Source organism: Elaeis guineensis, chromosome 2, assembly GCF_000442705.2.
Source record: "Elaeis guineensis isolate ETL-2024a chromosome 2, EG11, whole genome shotgun sequence".
In the NCBI taxonomy this organism is placed as follows: Eukaryota; Viridiplantae; Streptophyta; class Magnoliopsida; order Arecales; family Arecaceae; genus Elaeis; species Elaeis guineensis.
This window is the reverse complement of record NC_025994.2, coordinates 86821886-86842607: the sequence shown is the minus strand read 5'-3', so window position 1 is coordinate 86842607 and position 20722 is coordinate 86821886. Positions and strand designations below refer to the sequence as shown.

The following is a 20722-nucleotide window of genomic DNA, read 5'->3' as shown; positions in this document are numbered from 1 at the left end:
CAAAGGATGTGGCGGCATTCTTTCGTTTTGGTAACCCACCAAAAACAAATCTAGATTTGGAGAGCAGCGTGTCCAAGCTTTTGGGGAAGAAGTGTAAATTTGATGACAATTGCAATGGTATCAATGCAAGCAACTCTTTGGAAGGAAGAGTACCAACGACAAGAGACAGTTTTGGAGATTTAAGAGAGATGTTTGTGCCAAGGTGATGAAGCTGCTGCTGAAATTGTACAGGCAACCTTGTAAAGAAGTCAGGAATGGACTGGAACTTTGCTTTGTTCACAGTACTAAACTCAGCCATGCAGCAAGCAGAGCAATCAGCACCTTATCATCTTCTGCTGCTGAAATATTTCTTTTGGTGAATTATATACAACTTGTAGCAATGTTAATCTCATTGTCTCAGTCTCAACTTTCCTCTCTCAAAGTTGACCCGACTCCAGAAATGATCATTAGCTGTTTTTCTAAGCCAAATCTGGGTCCTATCCTCAAACACAGGTAGGGTGAGTTACTGAAAAATTTGCACTTCAAAACAAAAAAATAAGTCAAAATATTCCACACACAAATTTCTTTCATTTTCATTTAATGAAACAAAAACATAGGCAGCACTGCCTTTTAGTCCCTGATCATATGCCACAAAAGAAATGATGAAAGAACACCCCCAATATGCTGTAGGAATGAGAACACAACACCCCCATGTGCTGAAGGAATGAGAACCGATTCTTATCCACAGACAGAAACATGAGATGCCACCTTAACATCATGCAACATCATCACATCACATACACGAAGGCCAACAGAATTGATCACCACCGCCGCCACCCCTCTCGTACTCATGGTGATGGTGCCTGCACCAAAATGCATGAGAATGGTGAGTGGGAGGGCATACACACAGCTTCAGGCCACTGCCAGGCAAGGAAGAAGCTACCGCCTGGTTCACCTCATCGATGGCTGCAGGGAGACGGAACCACAATCGCAGCTGAAGGGTGTAGCCATGGGGAAGTAGAGGTAGACCAAGTGCGCTAGTTGTGGAGAAAGGAAAGGTGCATAATCGTGAAGGTGAAGGTTATGGGATTAAAGTAGTAGAGCAATGAGGGAAAAAGAATGAAACAATGAGGCCGGTTTGCAACTCGGTAGGTTTAATCTCTTATAAATTTCTACCATTAGGAGGTGCTTGATTCATGACTAAAATCAGAATCGGAATGGGAATAGAAATAGATTAGAATCGAAATCTGAATAGCCTAATCCTCCAAAGTATTTGGTTCATGACTGGAATCGGAATCGAAATGAAAATTCAAATCCTTAGGAAAAAGTGAAAATTCAGTTTTAAATAGATTGAGCCATTTCCATTCCATCCCAGAAGCAAAATCGGAATGAGACTCCTCCCACTCAAACAGTTGGAATGGGAGACCCATTCCCATTTCGATTTCGGACCCCCACTCTCTCCAACCAAGCACCGCCTTAATTTATCCTTCATTTTTATTTGCCTAAGAGCTAGAAAGAATTTTTTTTTTTTATTTAACCAAGGGTCAACATGCTCCGAAATCAAACCCCCTCTTCTTAAATAGCAAAGGTCCATACCATCTGGACTAAATTTTGATGATCATTTTTAGGTTATTATTATCATCTTCTTTCTGCTGCTCACACATCTTAGGATTATCTCCATGCTTATTGAATTTTTTCTTTTTTTTAAAAAAAAAAGAGTTTCTGCTACATGTTAAATTTTTAATTAGTAATTATGAAGTCTTAATTTTGATCAGTTGCTGACTAAGAATGCCTATATACATATTAACTATGAAACAACTATAAACAGTTGATTGGAGATAAAACATACTTAAAGATCTGATGGTTTTGATTGTTGTTTTCATTCTTTGGATGTGGATCTGGCTGCATGATTATGATCAGATGCAGACAGATGCAGATTTTCCATTCTGTGACTGTGGCCAGAGCAGAGAGGGGTCGGACTGCTCGAGGTTTGGAGAGCGCGTGCTGCAAGGTGAAGAGAGTTGGAGGAAAAGAAGCTACAAATAAATGTCTACTTAGAAAAGAAAATGGAGGGAGCAAAAAGACAACAGAAAGGGGCAGGGGGGAGAAATTAAGCATCTGTCTTCTTGTAATGGGAAATACAAATATTCTTCCTGGATTAATTGCTGCGTAGTCTTTCTTAACAAAAAATTTTATGTTAAAAGAGTAAGAGGGCACTGAGAAGCTGAACTGGATAAATGAATTAAGTCAGCTCCAGAATATAGAAAAGATTACAGAACTTCCAAAAATAGTTACAAAACAAAAACGAGAGAGAATAAGTTATCAGAATGGATTTCACTACTTGAATTGCTGCTAGAATCACTCTCCCTTTTGTTTCACACCAGCAGTCCTTAATTGATAAATATCCATGCTGTATTGGATGGCAGGATGGGAAGAAAAGAAACAGAAGAATAGCCTCATCCAAGTGCTGACAATAACCATAATAGATAACATAATCACCGGCCATTTCACAAATCACAACAGGCATATGCACTGTTTATTTAGAACACTTGTGTGCTCTCTCGGTCATATTATATATATTACAAAGACTGTTCTAATACACAACACATGGATGAATGGCAAAAAAGTTTTGCCCTGATATACAAGCAACAACTAAATAAGCATGACCCAGCAAGGTATTTTACCTCATGCATTAGTCATCACTGAACAAAGAACACAGACAAGAAAACGGTCAGCAAGTCTACAGCTGACATCAAAAGGGCACAAAATTATCCATGATCAAAAGCAAAATGACTCACCTCAGGGTAGCAGTCCTGACGAATGATTATCTGAGTTTCTGGATTTACATTTACTGAGCAAGAAATTCTTCCCTGCAGAAAAAGAAAAGAGTAGAAGATCATAATTTATTAGAACAGATACATGTTGTAGTGCAAAATGATCATAACATGTTCTCTGGCTTTAATGCACAAACGACAACCACCTAAAAGAGGATAAAAGGAAGAGCATTTCAAGAATGAGGGCATGACTTGCAGCTTTTCCCTAATTCGCTTGTAAACACATTGCCCCTTACAGAAGGGACATAAGCATCTTGGGATGATGTCAAGAATCATGTGACACTGAGGAAGAGTTGAGGCATCAGGAAACAAGATATTGAAGAAACTGCACTAGCATGAGCGTGCTGATAAACTAGAACGACTATGGACGACTTGCCATTCTACAAGTGACTCAGTATAATTGGCAAGAGACAGTTTTTGACTATTCTCATGCCATCATGGACTCTAGGATGATAAATTTAGGCCGTACATTTCTCTCATATGTACCCCCTGGTAGCCCTCAAATCTATGTCATCCAGGTTCCCTTAATTCCAGCCAAACCCATGACCATATGAATGGTATATGAAGCATCAGCACACAGCAAGAAGAACAACTGCAAAGAATCTATAACACCAGAAATAATGGACCCCCAAAACCAAGATTGCTTATGTAAAAATTTTTCAACTAATGGCAGTAAGTGAAGCAAGCATTTATTATTATAAAGGCTTACTTCAAAAATGCAATCTTAACAGATGTGTTAAATCTACCAGAGAATGTTGAAAAAAAAATTGAACAAGAAGAAAAAAATGATGACTCAAAGTATATTGCAGGCATCACTCTCGGTACCCTAGCATATATGCTTTATCCAGGTTGATAAAACAGCTCTACATCTTTTCATTAATTGTATAACCAGTAAGATAGCCTCCATTATTGACCTTCTAAGCATCAAATCATAACAGTTCTTTGAGATCATCGATGTTCTTACGGATCTACATCCAATTGGTCTCATAACTTGATATCATGGCTTGTACATTGAATTCCACAAATAGGTGTGCTTTTGCACAATTGTACATCACTTCTGTTGTTATTTATAACAGCATACATACCATAATATTGCTCATCTTGTCAACTGGTGTTTTCTTGATTTCAAAAATCAAAATCTCATTATTAAGATACCAAGACAAATCAACTCAATGTTTAACCTGAAGTTCCAACCTTAATTGGCATGTCATCTTCATGATGTAGCCTAGTTTTCTTTTATTTGTTGATAATCACTTTTCTTTTCTAAACCACAACTGGTACTTGATCAAAATGGTTTATTACCAGTCAAAATTGGTCCAAAGTTGCCTTATATTCAAAAATTCCACAAGTTTCAATCAATTCCAACTAATTCAGTGTACTTTGATAAGTTCGGTTAATTCCAGCCACCTTTTTGTCAATTTCATGCAGAACTGACGTCTATAAAGGTTGAAAGCTCTCATGTTGTTTTTTTCTTCCCTTTTTCTGATAATTGATTACATTCATGAGTGACAAACTTGAGCCTTTAAGAAAAAAATATTTTCACATATCAGACTTGAACTTAGTGCAACGTCACAGCAAATCAAAGGGAAAATTGATTTCCCTATCATTAGTTACATTAATGTTTTAATTGCAACATAGTAAGCAAGATCATAGATATCTCGTTTAAATTTCATGAAGTACTTCCAACCAACCAAGTAGTATGTGCATGTGTATTTATATATTTATTCATAAAATTAATAAATCCTCTATTATTTCAACACAAATGTATACATTTGGTCTGTGAGAACTTGAATAATAATACATAATAGTTCTCAAATTGTCCAACCTGTCCTAACTTTCCTTGTTTATTCTAGAGTCTCTGATAAATACTTATTATAATGTTTAAGAGTTTATAGCCACCAAATTCATACATGATGCATATACTATACTCTAAAATGATATCAAATATCTTTTGTCAACTTCTTTCCTTTTATCTCTATGAGTTTCTTCTATATTTTTTTTTCCCAATTTTTCCTAACAGAACCCCAAAATCTGGAACTTGGTTTTGAATAAATGGCTAGAATGATCTCATTTAGCCAAACCAAACCAAAACTCCAACCAAGGTTTTGATAGTTGCTTCTAGTAACTTGTGTTTTCAACAAACACAATACATGAGTCCCAACTAGTGGAGTTGATAAAATCATTGGGCTGCAGCATGCAGCAACCTGTGTTCAAATCCTGCATTCACCGGGTGGCTTGGTGGTGCGCAAATCCCTCCCCTTTTCTCATCAGCCTTGATAATAGTAATGACGATGATGACGATGACGACGACAATGACGATGACGATTTTATCTATATATTTTATAAGTAGTTTGAAGGTATAAACTATAATGGAACCATAAAAGACCAAAAGCAAAACCAACATAATATGCAAGTCTGCAAAACAATGTTAACCTATCTAAATTTTCTGCCTTTAGGTGGCCCGGCTCATGCTGGCACATGGCCTGCACTACTAACCACTAATAGCTAGCACTCACCCTGATTATGCTGGGTTTTCTGTGAGAATTCTATATCATTCTAGCATTTTCCAAAGAGTAATTGCAGGTTTTCCAGCATGAACCACCATTTATGTTTCCCAATCATTTCATAGAAGCTTTACCATCAGCAAACTATACTTTCTCAGCCACACTTCATGTCCTAACATAGCTCTATTATAACAATGCATAAGAAAATATCAACTTTCCATCTGCATCATCCAAAATCTGATGTCAACAAACTAAGAATTATTACCACAAAAAAGCACTTGTATGCCAATAGGGTTACCATAGTAAAGCAGATGAAACTGTCTTGTACTTCAGCAATGCTAAGCATTTAAAATTTACTAGCGGTTAACTATTCTTCGATGACTACTACATAAGTTGGGGTAGGTTGGACATTCATAGTATAGGTCTGGCTCATAGAGACATGAGACTAAGCACCTTTTGGAGCATGATATCATTGGGCATAAATTGGTAGCGCCTTGGGATATTTTTGTGGAGGCCAAAGTTGACATGACATTCTGTAGGGACAAGGAGATTTATTCAAGGTCCAACTGAGGTTCTTCAGCATCGTAACAATTTGCTAAGTATATAATTTACAAAGACCACTGGCTTGGTAATGTCTCCACACATGAAATCTTATATCTATTTCATGTTTGGATGGTCCAACATCTGCAGCCTGGCAATAGTGACTAGAACCTTAAAAATGAGATGTTGTAGAATCATTTCCAACATTCTGTGACCCATGCATGATGTCAATAAAAACCTTCTTCATACTAATCGAGAAAAAACAAAATTGGAGAACTTGTTTTAACAACCTCGACAAATCTCGAATCATGTTAGTGGTGGAAGGAAAATAATTTCGAAATCAGATGTCATGTTGAATAAAATCCAAAAACTCTCTTCTGTAAAATAATAGATCATGCCTTGATATTAACTACAGGATTCTTAATTTCAGAACAGATCACTAGTGGTACACTCATTCTGGGTGCAAGTAGAGTGCTGCTTCTGGCAGAAACGTTTTTTGAATCATTTTGAATAGAAAAGGAACAATTCAAGATGATTGAATATGAATTTTAATTGGGAAAGTAAGGCACAAGTTTGTAGTGTTGCAAATCATTTTGCACTGGTGTATATCATGCATTAATATTGGGATGCCATCAATGATGTAGAGGCACAAACTCTTATATCTTGCTGCTGCCAATCTACCATCAGAATACATACTGCAGATATGCTATGATAAGTACCAGCAATTTTTTTCCTGTTGATAGCAAAGTAATTGATAGTGATAAATTCATGCCTTAAGCCTTTAAGCAGAGATCAAAAATCAACCCATATATTCTGCAGGCTGATCAATGGAATATATCCTTAATTCCTTATAATACAGATCTAGAGTTTTCAGTCATAAATATTACAAGGCATGCAAATTCTTGAATCCATTCCCCTGAAGTTCCAGGCTATAAGGCTGATCAATAAAGATTACTTGTTTCATATTCACACATTTTAATCTTATACTAGCTGATCAATAATTATTCATCTTCTTCACATAAAGGAAAAGAAGGTGAGCTTGCCACTTCTTGTAACGACTATGTCAGACCAGTGCCAAATAAACGCACTATATTCAACTCAAAAGAAAATTACATAAAGAAAAGATTTTTTTTTTTTTGTAACAGAACACGAACAAGGAATTCAATACAGGTAAAACGAACAAATTAGCAATTAAGAGCAGAGAAAGGCATGGATGAATGTAGAGGAAGAAAAGGATTTCTTTTTTTTTTGTGGGGGGGGGGTGGGGGTGTGCGTCAAACCTGAACGGGGATTTCTAAGAAGAAGAGACGCAGCTTGCCCTGGACCTTCGTGACCGCATCCAGCGGTAGGACGCCCCTGGCGAGATCCTCGATCAGATAGAAGGCATCATTGAGGACCTGGATCCCGTCGAGCTCGAGCTCGGCGTCGACGTACGACACCCCCCTTGCCCTCAAGTGCCCGCCGTCAGAGGTCACGTTCCCGAGCGGCCGGCCGCGGTAGCCATGGAGACTGCGAGGGAGCGGTAGTCCAGGGCGAAGAAGTCCTGGTTCCGGACCCGAATCTGGAGACCGAGGGAGACGTCAATGGCAGCGTGGGGTGGGGGGGAGACGCGGAGGCGATCGAGGCGGAGGCGGGCGACCTGGATATCGGGGTCGGAAGGCCAGAGGAAGAAGATAGCGGAGGCGATGAGGATGGAGGAGATGAAGAGGGAAGAGGCGGAGAGGAAGGAGCCACAGCAGCGGCAGGGGCCGCGGCGGCGCCGGCGGACGGGGTAGGCCGGGAGGAGGACGTATGCGGGAGGCTCGTGATAGGGGTCTCCGATCCGGGAGGCGGGGACGCCGTAGCACGGAGGCGGAGGCGGTGAAGGGAGGAGCGGCGCCGCCGGGTCTCCGGTTTTCTCCATCGTTCCGTCCGTCGGTTCTCCCCGGCGCTCCTAAAACACACACCAAAAAAAAACCCTTCCTTCGGAACTTTTTATTTTTCCTGTTTCCTTTTTCTTTCCGTAATCTGACGCGTTTCGTGCGCGATGTTTTGCTTCGGTCGCGATGCAGCGATCACAATTGTTCCAATAATATATTTTCTTTTTTTGAGGTATGGGAAGCTGAAAGCCACCTGATTTTTATTAAAGCGGGAATATGTCCAGAGTGACATTAACAGTTGAGAAGAGAAAAATAAATGCTACGGAACATAATTTAATAAAATTAAAAAATTTAAAAAAATAAATCTCTAGAAAATTTCAGAAGTTAATCACATATGCACTTTCTAATGAAACAGATCAATCGACATTTGACTCCGACTCTATAACGATCGAATAAATATATGACTCTGATTTATAATCAGTTGACCAACCGACAGTCGGTTATTATCGAACAATAACAAACGACTTGATCAACCTCCAATTAAAGATCGAGTTACCGACCGATGCTCATTCAGATCTTCAAAACTACCGACTTGTCATTATTATCGATATATAATCGGTCTATCTTTTTCAAGCATCCTAACCATTATGAATAGTTATCAACTACGTGTTATGGCCATTAGTGGGAATAAACGACCCACTAACTCCATAATTATGGTCCGATAATTTAGCGGCATAAAAAATGAGACTATGTGCTCGACGGTTATATCAGAATCATCTATAAAAGGGGAGGTAAGCGAACAGTACGGGTAAAATAATTCTGGGCCAAGACTCTGCTACATTTCATATTCTTATCTGCTGTTCACCAATCTCTCTCTGATTTAAGCATCAGAGGGTCCCCGTCGGACACAACTCCGATCTATGAGGATTTTGTCTTACAAGTATTTTTCATCGATGACAAGCGACAGGGAGTTGGCCGCAACAGATTGACATGCCAGGTAGAGAAAAAGCTACAGTCAACCATGCCGAGAACCAGAGCTCAACATTCGACTAGATCGACGAGGCCGTCTTTCCGTCAAGAAGATGTTCCTCCCCCACCTCCAGTGGTAGAGCCCAGTTCCTCACGTCATGTGGTCACCACGGATGTACAGATCGCTGCACTCATGCAGCAAGTGAAGATTTTGACAGAGGCAGTTCAAAGCCTCTAACAGCAGCAAACCCAGCAGCAATAGCAACCACCGGTGGAGCAATCGGTGGCTCAGTCGGTGCCATTTAGGACAATCACTGTCCTCTACTGTGCTCGCCCTCTTCACCTCCAGAGCCACCGTCTCGACACTCCCATCGAGATGGATAACAATGCTCTCGATACTCTCATCGTGCCACCCACCATTCGCGGCGTTCTTCCTCTCCTTCTCGCGCACACAGTATCAAGAAGGAGAAACGACCGCGGACACCTTCTGCTTCTCCTTCTTCGAGCTCTTCAGGGGGTTCCACCTTCGGAGTTTTCCAGCAATGGCGGTTTGATGACTATGAATGTAAGTTCTGAGAAATTGATCGTCAGCTCATCCGACTTCAAGTGAAAGGTCAGAAGTCTTCCAATGACTATGACTTTCACACTGTCCAATTTCTCTCTCGGTGCATCTTAGATAAATCGATTTCCTTTTGGTTCAAAATGTCACAAATAGAGTCATACGATGGCTCTACCAACCCGCTCGATCATTTGGAGACCTATAGGGCTCTCATGATGATTCATGGGGCAACTAATGCCCTCTTATGCATTGGCTTCTCGACAACTTTTCGGAAAGCTGCTCGAGTCTGGTATTTCAAGCTTCAGTCGGAGAGCATTAACTCTTTCGAGCAGCTCGAGTATTCTTTCATGACCCACTTTAGTACAAGTCGAACGTCGTCATGGACATCCGACAGTCTCTTCTCAATCAAGCAAGGTGAGACAGAGACATTGAGAGACTTTGTGGCTTGTTTCGATACAGCCACACTTAAGGTCAGGGACCTCAATGAAGATATGGCTATATCGACCATAAAAAAAGATTTGAGGAGATTTAGATTTACTTACTCTCTCGATAAAACTCTCTCCCGGACCTATGCTGAACTTCTAGAGCATGCGTATAAGTATATTTGCACGGACGAAGCTGCTTCTGACTGATGCCTAACAGATGAAAAAGGTCAAAAGAATAAATAAAAGAAAAGTAAAGCTCCAAGCGAATCAAGTAGGTCGACTGTCAATAAGCAAGCTTCATCTCGAAGACGGAGTCCGAAATCGAACTATGATAGGTGTGACTCCTATACTCCTCTTTCTGCTCTTCATGCACAGATCCTGATGAAAATTGAAGGAGAAGAGTACTTACGACACCCCCCACCAATGAAAGCACCATTGAGGAGCCGAGACAGGAAGAAGTACGATCGGTTTTATTGTGATCACGTCACGATATCGAACAATGCATCCAGCTCAGGGACGAGATAGCAGTCCTGATTTGATGAGGCTATCTTAAAAAATTCTAAAGAGATTATAACAGAATATGTCTTTCGATTTAATTTTAAAACTTCAAATAACCAAGTTGAGTATGAAGCACTCTTAACTGGCTTAAAAATTATCAAAGAGCGCGATATCGACAATCTGAAGGTCTTCATCGACTCAATTGATTACTGGACAGGTTAAAGATGAATTTGAAGTCCATAACCCTATTATGATGAAATATTTTCAGAAGGTGAAAGATCTAACTTCAACATTAAAGTATTTTAAAATCTTTCACATTCCAAAGACAGAGAATGCTCGAGCCGACATACTTTCGTGACTCGCAACTTCTTCTTTCAACTCACTGGATCGGACATTCGTCGAATGTCTCAAACAGCTGAGTATTGATAAAGTCGAGGAAGTGCTATAAATTACTGATAAACCAAACTAGATCGATCCGATCGTCCGATATTTAGCTGATGAAACTCTTCCTATGGATCTCTCAGAAGCCAAACGACTCAGATGGATGGCCTCTCAATCTATTTTAATGAATGGTCATCTATATAAAAGGTTGTTCTCTCTTTTCTTACTGAAGTGTTTGGGACCAACAGATACCAACTATGCACTCAGAGAGATCTACGAAGGGATTTGTGAAAATCACTTGAGGATAAATCTCTAGCTTATAAGATCCTACAACAAGGATACTGTAGGCCCACCATGAAGAAAGATGCAGCTGAACTTGTCCGAAGGTGTGATCATGTTAGAAATATGCAAATATTCAATACTAACCGGCAAGTCAGTTGACATCGATTGTTGCACTATAACCCTTCGCATAATAGAGAATCAACATATTTAGTCCTTTTCCTCCGACATCTGGTCAGAAGAAGTTCATAGTGATCGTCATCGATTACTTCACCAAGTGGGTGGAAGCTGAACCTCTGACACAAATCACTGAGAGTAAAATGAAAGACTTCATTCAGAAATCAATCATATGTAGATTCGGTTTACCACACACCATCATCACTGACAATGATCGGTAATTCGACAATCAGAATTTTAAAGAATTTTATGTAAATTTTATATTACGCACAAACTTACATCAGTCAGCCATCCACCATCCAACAGAGAGATGGAGGTAACCAATCAAATGATTCTGCATGGACTCAAAATCAGACTGAATGAAGCTAAAGGCTTCTGGGTCAAAGAACTATATCCGATCTTATGGGCATACCGAACGACTCCTCGCATATCAATGAGAGAATCACCATTTAATCTAGCATATGGAATAGAAGCGATGATCCCACTTGAAATCGGATTATCATCAGCAAGGATAGAGCAATACATTGAACCGAGCAACTCAGAATGTCGGAGAGCCGATTTAGATCTACTTTCAGAAGTCCGACAGCAAGCTCAAGTTTGGATGGCAGCCTATCGGCAAAGGGTAGTCTGATATTATAATGTAAAAGTTAAATCAAAGATCTTCCATCCTAGAGATTTGATCCTAAGGAAAGTAGAAGTCGCAAGATCTCTCGATCAAGAAAAACTATCTCCAAATTGGAAAGAACCTTGCAGGATAATCGAAACACTTAGACCGGATGCGTATCGATTGAAAACTCTTGAGAGATCAGCCATCCCCCAAATATAAAATGCTGACAACTTCAAAATGTATTATCAATAAAGTTATCTATGTATACATTATTCGAAATGAAACAGTGAATTTTAGAATCATATGTTTCAGTAAACTACAAAGTGATAATAGATTGATAGATGGACGATCAATTTCTATCGACTATATTTTGATTTTTTATTAAAAAAATCGACGTATTGACTATATCTCGATTTTTACTATAAAAATTAAAATATCGACTGTATGTCGATACCGAACATATCTCGACTTTCTACTGTAAAAGCTGATCCTAGTCGAACGACTATTATGCTGACTTAGTCTTAACTAAGTGGAATGCTATGCCAATACGATCCAGATCGAATTGAAATTATACCGACTCGACTATGGTCGGTCGAAGGATATTCGGTTTGCCATCGATTTTAAATAACCTGACGTACTAACCCAACTAAGGTCAGACAAAGGATATTCGGCTTATTATCATGTATCATAATACCTAAGTATATCAATAGATATTCGACTAACGAATGAATCCTATAATTACTATCGGATATTCGATTTACCGATCGATATTCGGTTATACAATTACAATTCTACAATAATGAAAACATACATAAGAAAAAAGTCTACACTTAGATAAAATTTTCTTTCATTCATTGAAAAGAAGATTACAAAATTAGATCGAAGTTTGATTACAAAATATTTTGATTACAAAAAAAAATAAAAATTGCATCGATCATCAGTTGCCATCTCCATCGCTTTGCTCCAATGTAGCATCTGAGACTTGAACAACTTTTGGTGCTGTCGGTGCTCCATCTTCGATCGGCACAGCTTCTTCAGTAGCTCCATCTTCTAGGACGGGAGGAATGATGTTGCTCAAGTCAAGATCTGGGTATAATTTTTTGATCGCATCTCGACCGTCTTCGTACCCAACACAGTAATAAGCGAATCCGCCTTTGAGGACCTCTTCCTTAAACTCTTCAGAATTCTTGAAATTCTCGATGGCATGATTCAGAGCCTCCCTTGCCGACTCTGCTTCCGCTCTCGCCAGTTCTGCATCAGCTCTTGCGAAAGTCGATTCATCATCGGTCAGTGCCCACTTTTTCAGGGTGGCCCAATGTCTTGCATGTTCGGCTTCAAGTTCGTTGATACATCCATCCCTCTCCCTTCAAAGCCCATGAATAGAATGCTCCTTGCTCTTGATCCTTATCTTAAGAGACAAGATGTCTTGATGAGCCGACTCAAGTTTGGCTCTAGAAGATTCAAAGTCAGCGATTAGATGGGAGATTTTCTCTTGAAGTTTCGCCTCTTGCTCAGTCGCTGTCCGAAGTTGTTCAAGGGCAGCTGCTTTTTTGATATAGACGGTCACCACTTTATCCATCCATATCCGATAGAAGTCAGCAACCTTCCGACAGCCGACCTCCAAGTCGAACATGTCGTGTGCCAACTGCAAGCAAAAGATAAGTCAGATCATATTAAAAAAAAAAAAGAAGGAAGATGCAAAGAACAACTTACCCTGAGCATCAACGGATAGAAAGAGGAGAACATCTCGGCGATGGTTCTGTTCTTTCTTTTCTCCTGATCAGTCAGGAGAAGAGCAGCTTCAATGAGCCGCTTGGCCAATGTCGGATTGGCCAAGGCCGACTCATCCTTAGAAACTTTGATGTCTAGATGAACAGTGTAACCCGCCGATGATCCGTCGTCTGTCGAAGTCGCCGGCTCTTTTCCCCAGTCTCCTATCGACAGCCCCGCATTTGAAAATGCAAGAAAATCAGAGCTCGACTGTACCCGAAAAGGTTCCACTGGAGGAACCACCAGCGCAGCCATCGATTAGTCCGACTTGATCGTGACTTTCGCCTCGGCTCGAACCTCAGTCGGTAGAACTGTCGATGGTGCTACGACAGCTCCGTCTTCTTCTGCCACCCCACCCTCAACAGACGGCACTTCAGGGAGCACTGTCAGGGCCGACAGCACCAAAACCGACTCAAGAACCGATGCCGACGGTACGTCAAATTCCCTTACCAATGGAATAGGAATCTGACCCTTCTTCGGTGGTCGGAAAGATCCAGCCTCGGATGCTGTCCTCTTCTTGACAGCATGCTGACGAATATTGAAGGCCAATACTCACACCCTCAGTTGCATAGTTGCTATCAAAATAAAAAGTTAGTACAGTTCAGAAACAAACAAAATAAAAATGAAAGTGATAGACTAGGCTATACCTAAGGTGATGATCGAACTAAGGCCGACATCATAAAGAGCTTGTTCGATCATCAGCTCTCTCTACGGCGGGATCACCATGTCCTTCAATCGGTAGAAGTCTTTCCGATCGTCGACTTCCATCCGACTGTTCTCATTGCAATCGATTCTCGGATCACCCCAGCGCAAAGGAAAGTCCTAGGGAAGAGAAGAAGCAACAAAAAAGAATTAATTTTTTCATCCGTGAATAGACGATGGAAGACCAGTGATGAAGGAAAGACCTTTTTTTAGGTTGAAAAGCCACCAACCTTTGACTTTAGGATGGGGATGGAGAACAAAGAAGATATGAAAAAAAGAAGGATGAGGTTCGGTCGGTATTAACCGACACAACAAAGCAAAGCTAATTATAAGCCGAACCGAGTTCAGTGCCAGCTGAGCGGGATAAAGATCATAATAATCGAGTAAAATTCGGACGAACTTTGGAATCAAAAATTGAAGACCCATCTAAAGGTCTTCGACATAGAAGGCCACATGGTCCGAAGGAGGGGAGTTCACCCGACCGTCAGTATCAAGTGCAAAGAGTTGATATTGCTTCGGGATATGATATTATTTCTGGAGTCGTTCAACATTGGGTTCGGATAGTGAAGAGGCCTCCACTTTTGGACCTGATAGGGAGCGTCAGTTGGATTCTCCGATCGACTATCTCGAGAAGAAGAAGCCCTAGCCATGGGAGAAGAAGACTAAAGAGAACAAAAAGGAGATAGACCCAAGAAGGAAAGATAAAAATACTTAATTTGAAAGATAAAAACAAAAAGGCAGAGAAGGAACCCTAGTTTCTGGTGCTGGGGCAACCTTCCGACAGAGTTTCTACAGCAGAAGATGAAGACGAAATGTAAATTAAAAGTCTGGCAGAAAGCGACATTATATATATAGGATCTCTCAATGGCCAGGATGAAAGCGATCAAATCAGAGTCTCATCAGATGACGATACGTAGCAACATCCAAACTGACCATTGATCGAACGGTTCAACACACCTGCTCCTGATCGTGCCACCTCACCGTTATCCGCGTGAACAGCTCCGATCCAATGTCATTCGGACACGTGGCCAAAATCTACTAGTCAGAATTATGTCATCCGACGTCGAATTATCTTCCTAGAATGACGTCCGATACAGACGTCCGATATCGAATTATCCTATCGACATTATAGCTCAATAATAATTTTGCAGCCACCGAAACGACAAAACAACAGAAAAACTTTCGTATTTCAAAAAATCCATAAAGGACAACAACTGAGTCGGGGCTCGAGATATTATATGACGACTCTCTTTGTCCAATGTGACAAACTACGTGATGATATACATGTCAGACCACTTTGAACTTAAAAGTGGGAGGTAACTGTTGAGGCAGTTCAACCGACTTTCGACTCCGACTCTACATCGATCGAATGAACATATTACTCTGACTCATAATCGACTGACCGACCGACAGTCGGTTACTATCGACCAACAACAAACGACTTGATCAACATCCAACCGAAGACCATCGGCGTATCCGAGTTACCGACCGATATTCATTTGAATCTCTGAGACTACCGACTTGTCATTATTACCGACATATAATTGATCTATCTTCTCCAAGCATCCTAATCATTATGAATGGTTATCAACTATGTGTCATGATTATTAGTGAGAATAAACGATCTATTAACTCCATAATTATGATCTGATAATTTAGCGGTATAAAAAATGAGACCATGTGTTCGACGGTTACATCAGAATCATTTATAAAAGGAGAGGTAAGCGAACAGCACGGATAAAACAATTTTGGACCAAGACTCTGCTACATTTTACATTCTCATTTATTATTTACCAATCCCTCTCTGACTTCAGAATCGAAGGGTTCTCATTGAATATAACTTTGATCTGTGAGGACTTTATCTTGCAAGTACTCTTCACCGACGATAGGCGATAAGGAATTGGCCGCAACACTTCTCAAAATGCAATGCCTCAATCATCCCAGATATCCAAAGGTCTCGACTGCAGCCATAGTGCGTTGTGCCCTTCCAATGTTTTCTTAGAGCACAAATGCTTCCAAAGTTTAAAGGAGAAGAAAATTTTGAAAGACCGGAGAAGCGGAGCACTTTTTTTTGAAAAATTATCTTATTTCTTTCTAACCATACATTCCAAAATAGCGCAATAGCCAATTGATCCCAAGCTCTACGCCATGATTTGCCCACAAACTCTCTCTTCCAAGACGTCCAAAGCTTTGTGAATGAAGAAGGCCGCACCCTTAATTGAAAACCATTCATCAAGGTCGACCATAAACCATGCACGAACGGGCAGCTCTGGAAGAGATGTGGAACATTTTCCTCACTGCCACCACAAAGACAGCAGCCCTCATTAACAAACAAACCTTTCTTGCTCAACAACTCTTTTTCGTGTAACCTATCTTTCAAGACAAGCTAAAGAAAGACTTTGACCTTTTCAGGTACCGCCGATCGCCAAATAACATTATGGAAGGAATATTTCATACCTCTATCATTGAGAAACTTGTAGAATGAAGCAACAGTAAAGTTGCCTTGCTGAGTCAATTTCCAAACTAGAGTATCAACAACTCAAGAATGCCGCACCAATGAAAGATCTCCATCAATTTTTGCAATTGGGAAAATCGTAAAATTGAGAGAGGGCCACAAACCTTAGGGGACCAACTTGCTGACCTCCAACTCCATTGGGAAGCTACAGAAACATTCGACTTTGCAACAACAGAGAATAGATCCGGAAATAACCCAGACAAGTATCCTTCCAAAATCTAATACCATGACCATTATCAAGGCTGAATTTAGTGCAATTCCAAAAAGCCGATAGATTGTTACAAATACCCTTCCAAATCGGAGAAAGAGAAGCCAGGCAACTTCTCATGTGAATGCCAAACTTTCTTCTTGAATGGTAGGAGCCATTGATGAGCTTACACCAGGTCGAATTCGACTCATTCAGTAATTTCCACACCCACTTTGCCAAAAGGGCCTTGTTGATCTCGTCAATGTTCTTAATTCCAAGGCCAACTTCCTCCTTTGATCTGCATACGCAATCCCAATGAACAAGACAATGGGATCTACTGACACTATCCCTTCCTTTCCATAAAAAAAAGCCCGCCTCATTTGCTCAATTCTAATTATCACCCATCTGGGAAGTTTGAAAATTGACATGATAAAAGTTGGTAATGCTGAAAGAGCAGCATTGATGAGTATAATTCGGCCCGCGGAAGATAAAAACTTTCCTTTCCAAGAAGCAAGCCTTGCACTCATTTTCTCCAGAAGCGACATCCAACAGTGCTTAGGCAACTTTCTGTCAGAAAGCGGAAGGCCTAGATAGGTAATTAGAAGGGATCCCAACCTATAGTTCATCAACCTTACACAATTATCGGCCTCCTCATTGTTCATGTTTAGGTAGAGGATCACACTTTTGTAAAAATTTACTTTCAGCCCTGAAGCCAACTCAAAAGCAAGCAGAGAAGCTTTAACTACCAAAAGACTATTAGAATGCCCAGAACAAAAATAGTAAAGTGTCATCGGCAAAATAGAGGCTTATTATGCCAGTAAAACAAGGTTTACTACCAATACCTTCGATGAGGCCCACACAACTTGCTTGTTTAAGTATCCCAGAGAGCACATCTGTTACCAAAATAAACAAAGTGGGAGAGAGTGGGTCACCTTGCCTTGGACCCTGCTTGCATTGCATTCAATTGCTAAGCGATCCATTGACTAACACAGCAATAGAAGATGAAGAAAGCATACGGAAGACCCAAATCACCCATTTTGGGGGAAAACCTCTAGCATTCAAGATTGCAAAAAGAAATTGCCAGTTCACCTTATCAAATGCCTTTTCGAAATCTGGCTTGTAGAGAATCTTTTTGTACCCAAATTTCTCCATCATGAGCGGTGAGAAAGTTCTCAAAAATGGATCGCCCTTTGATAAATGCTGAGTATGTGTCAGCAATAAGATCTGATAGTATAGGAGCCAAACGCGTTGCTAGAATCTTCGCTTTACAAATTGATGGGCTTAAAATCTCTTACAGAGAGGGAACCTTCTTTTTTCGATATCAATGCAATGAAAGCATAGTTTAATCTATCAAGATCAAGCTTTTCACTATGAAAATCACGGAGAAGAATCAGCAAATCATATTTAATTACCTCCCAAAATCTCTGAAAGAATGCAAATGAGAATCCATCAGGTCCAGAAGTTTTTGACCCAGGGAAGGAGAAGCGGGCACTTTTAATTTCCTCCATAGTAAAGTCTCCAACCAGAGAGTTCAGCTCACATTGACGATCCCCATCAAAGATTCAATGCCAATTAATCGCAAAGGGAGAATAAGAAGAAATGCCAAATAACTATTTGAAGAAGCAATGAAAAGCTTTAGAAATATCCCCCAGTTCCAAGAGCTCCACTCCATTCTCCATGATACTGAAAATCAGATTTCATTACCACAAAAATAATCATTAACAGTATTTTTAAGTGACATTACGGATCAAAAAAAATATCATAAATATTTTTAATAATATTTTTTTATATATTATTTTAAGATAATATCGATAATTAATTATCGATATTTTTAAAAAATATCGATAAAAATTTTTGTTTTAGCGGTAAATATAAGTGTTTTTAAAATTTTAATGTCAGTATTTTTTATATGTCAATAAAAATTATCAAAAAGTAAATTAGAATTAAAATAAGAATAAGATTCAAATCAATAATTTTTTATTTAAATAGCAAACTCTTAACTACCTGTCTATAACTTATATTATTAATATAAAATATAGTTTATTTAACTTATTAACATACATTTACGTCATTAAATAAGTAATATTAAGAATATATATATATATATATATAATAATATATTTTGTGAGATCGATATAACTAAATGAAGTTCTATATAAAATTAATAGTTTAAAATTTAATGATAATTTTTTAAAATCCTATAAATTATGATATCATTTATGAATATATTTGTTAAATACTATAAAATATAAATTTACAGCGATATTTATAATAAAATATTATAAAATATAAATTTATAGTAGTATTTATGAAAAATATCATTAATAAAAAAATATTTATTAAAAGATAGTGATATTTTTATCAAAATACAGTAAAAAAAATTTAGTGGTATATAATAAAAAATATTATAAATAATTTGTTACTAAAAATCATTTTTATTGTAGCGTTTCTTCTCTTCCGACAAGACACAATTCTATAAAAATATTCTGTATTTTGATCTCCTTCCTTTGACCGTTGAACTTTGGAGCGCTGGTGCCAAAGAATCTCTTCTTTTGTATAGATTTCATCCAAATTGGTTTTCAGAATCTGTCTGACCTCAAATTCAGCAGCAGAGAGACCAAAACCTTCCTCCTTCAAATTGAAAATCTCCAAATCATGTAATACCTTCAACTTCAGCTCCTTATTTGAGATTTTGCTTGACCATGCCCATTTTTTGAGAGTAAATCTAAGTCTCCTTAAGTTATCCACCCACCTTGATGCAAAATTAGAATGATTTCGAATGCTCACCCAATTACTTCTAACAAGGTCATCCAGATCCATTTCATTAAGCCACCAATTCTTGAATCTAAAAATCCTTGGATGCTTGAAGGGAGAATGACAGTCCAAAAGGATGGGACCATGATCAGAAGAATGGGAGACCAAAGAAGTTTGTTCAGCGGTTGGAAATAATCCTTCCCACTCAGGTGACATAAGAAACCGGTCCAGCCTAGCAAACGCCGGCATCTCTCTCCCATTCGACCAAGTACATATTCTACCCTTTAGGACCTGTCTGCAGGTAAAAAATTATCTAAAAAATAATATTTTTTAGATAAATATTTTTTAATATTATTTAAATAAAAAAATAATTTATTCATATTCTTTTATACATTGAAAAATATTTGAGAGTCTGTTATCCATGTTCTTTTATATTATTATTTTTCTGAATAAGTTACTATGATCTATCTATATTTTTCATAATATCTTTTATTATATAAATATTATTATATATTATATTATATTATTAATATATTATATTATATTATTAATATATTATAATATTATAATATAATATATTATTATATTATTATATATTAATATATAATATATTATATTATATTACATTATATTAATATATAATATATAAGAATATATTATATTATTATAATATATTGTATAATTATTATATTTTATTATTATATATTATATCATTATAATATATTATCATATATTATATTATTATTTATAATACTATATAATAAAATATTAATATATTATATTATTTTATTGTTATATATTATTATAATGTAATATATATTATATTATTTATTATATATTATAATATATTATACTCTATTATTATATTATTATAGTATTATATAAATATGTAACATAATATATTTTATTATTATATATTATTTTACTTATTATAACATATTATATTATATTGTTATATTATTATATTATAATATAAAATATTAATATATTATATTATTTTATGGTTAAGGGTATATTAGGAATAAATTAAATGAGTTATTTTTTTGATTAATGAAAAAATGATTTAGCTACTCTCCAGATGGGTAAAATTTTTTTCTATTTTATGAATAAATGTTATCCATAAAAAAAATAACTTATCTATCTTAAAAATCATGAGAACATGAGTAAGTTGGTCAATGAAAAA

General features: G+C 38.0%; 1 non-coding gene across 1 annotated transcript; it reads right to left on the bottom strand.

Annotated features, from left to right (window-relative positions):
* Positions 1-2444: 2444 nt before the first annotated feature.
* On the bottom strand, positions 2445-7887 carry LOC105056689 (uncharacterized). Its single transcript, XR_012138639.1, has 3 exons — positions 7138-7887; positions 2778-2849; positions 2445-2681 (listed from the first exon to the last, which is right to left on the bottom strand). It is a non-coding gene; the product is annotated as an uncharacterized protein (transcript).
* Positions 7888-20722: the final 12835 nt, after the last annotated feature.